The following is a 2,406-nucleotide window of genomic DNA, read 5'->3' on the forward strand; positions in this document are numbered from 1 at the left end:
CCCTCTCCCTCCCCCGTGGTGTGAATTACCAAATGTGGTAGTTGCCCAGAGCAAGGGATGGAGGATAGACAGTCTGGTAAGGATAACAGTTAATGAATGTGAAGTCTCTTCTGAACACTGTAGCAGCAGCGTCTGCGGTTATGTGTTTCAAGTAGGTGAGACAAATGGAATCTGAATTATAGTCCAGTGAACACGTTATTTAAAACAGTATGCTGTGTTTACGCCGTATGCAGTGGGGCATATCTTTTATCTCATCACTTAGGAGGCAGGGGCAGGCAGATCTCCGAGAGTTTCAGGTCAGTCTGAGCTACATAGTGAAACACTGTCTCAAGAAACAAAACAATCGGGCTGGAGAGATGGCTCAGAGGTTAAGAGCATTGCCTGCTCTTCCAAAGGGCCTAAATTCAATTCCCAGCAACTACATGGTGGCTCACAACCATCTGTAATGAGATCTGGTGCCCTCTTCTGGCCTGCAGACATACAGACAGAATATTGTATACATAATAAATAAATATTTTTAAAAAAGAAACAAAACAATCAAACAACAACAATAACAAAAAAACCCACTGTGCTAGGGGCGGGAGAGATGGTCCAGTGGTTAAGAGCATTGGCTGCTCTTTCAGGACCCTAGTTTGATTCCTAGCACCCACATAGTTCCAAGGGATCCAATGCTTCCTCCAACCTTCGAGAGCACTGTACACATGATACACAGACATAAAAACAAGAAAAAGAGCTCTTAACCATTGAGCCATGCTTTTCTTTACCAAAATCTTTAATCTTCAATAAAAAGCATTTAAAACAGTATGCATAAGAAGAGTCTGGTAGGAGGAAATCAGACCACTGAGGGTGTGTCATTGAAGGGGCCTGTGTCTTCTTAGTCTCTCCCTTTCTTTCTCCCTTACCTATGCGCACAGGCCCACAAAGGACTGAGATCTCGGAAAGGGTGAATCGAAAGACATCTTTACTCCCTCTAATCTGATTATCTTGGTTAATTACGGTGATGGAAAGCTGACGAACACTGGTGTTCATGTGGACTGTAACATCAAGAATTTCACTCATGGTGGCACTGGTGTTTTCAGTGCAAGTGTCACCTCAGCGTGGTTGGCAGAGAATACCACAGCATTACTGTGGAAAGGATTCTGACTCATATCCTCTAATGGTGTCTTAGGGAGCTCCTTTTAAATACTGCTGTGTAATTAGAATGGAAAGCTCATTAAAGGCAGGGATTTTTGTTTTATTTACCACTGCCTCACTTGTGTCTAAATCCATGCTCAATATATAATGAAATCTCAATCAGTATTTACTAAATAAACCAATAAATAGGTGATTGAAACTGAATGCAGTAACAGCTATAATTCTTTTCAACTGTTTGGAAATAAAGTGACTTAAGCATTCAGGATATTTATAGTTTTTGCTATAATCACAGATTTTACAGAATGTCAAATATTTAATCAGGAAATGATATTATTTCCTTTGGCAAGAACATTTGATGACAGGAAGGGCAAAAGCAGCAAGTTCAAAATATCCACAGTGTTTGTCCCTGGAGTGGGGCAGAAGCAGGAGAGCACAACAAAGCACTGAAGGCTCTCTTCACAGGCTTGCTTCCCAAACGGCAGTGTTTATTAGCAGCATGTCACAGGTTTTGGAGGAATCATGCACAAAGATGAATGGGGAATCAGACTATGTCTTAAGACCAAGGAATTCATCAGGAGTGATAGAAGTTTTAAAGTTAATTTTTTTTTTTTAGGCCAGGTGGTGGTGGTGCACATTTTTAATCCCAGCACTTTGGAGGTAGAGGCAGGCAGATCTCTGAGTTTGAGGCCATCCTAGTCTAGCAAGCAAGTTCTGGAACAGCCAGGGCTACACAGAGAAACCCTGTCTCAAAAAACCAAAAACAAGCCGGGCGGTGGTGGCGCACACCTTTAATCCCAGCACTTGGTGGGATCTCTGTGAGTTCGAGGCCAGCCTAGTCTATAAGAGCCAGTTCCAGGACCGGCTCCAAAAGCTACAGAGAAACTTGTCTCGGGGACTGGAGAGATGGCTCAGAGGTTAAGAGCACAGGCTGCTCTTCCAGAGGTCCTGAGTTCAATTCCCAGCACCCACATGGTGGCTCACAACCATCTGTAATGAGATCTGGCGCCCTCTTCTGGCATGTGGGCATACATGGAGGCAGAATGTTGTATACATAATAAATAAACTCTTTAAAAAAATAATTAATTAGGGGTTTTGATCCATGTTCCGGCTTGGTGGGAGCCTAGCCAGTTTGGATGTTCAGCTTCCTAGACATGGACGGAGGGGGAAGGACCTTGGACTTTCCACAGGGCAGGGAACCATGACTGCTCTTTGGATTGGAGAGGGAGGGGGAGAGGAGTGGGGGGAGGGGGAGAAGAGTGGGGGGAGAGGGAG

At 44.0% G+C, this 2,406-nt stretch overlaps 1 protein-coding gene across 4 annotated transcripts in view; it reads right to left on the reverse strand.

Annotated features, from left to right (window-relative positions):
* Pacs1 (phosphofurin acidic cluster sorting protein 1) overlaps positions 1-2,406 on the reverse strand; it is a 132,665-nt gene that overhangs the window by 36,160 nt on the left and 94,099 nt on the right. The window lies entirely within an intron of this gene.

The sequence above is a fragment of the Alexandromys fortis genome, unplaced genomic scaffold, assembly GCF_014885135.2.
Source record: "Alexandromys fortis isolate MF-2015 unplaced genomic scaffold, M_Fortis_MF-2015_v1.1 scaffold_3, whole genome shotgun sequence".
NCBI classification, from domain to species: Eukaryota; Metazoa; Chordata; class Mammalia; order Rodentia; family Cricetidae; genus Alexandromys; species Alexandromys fortis.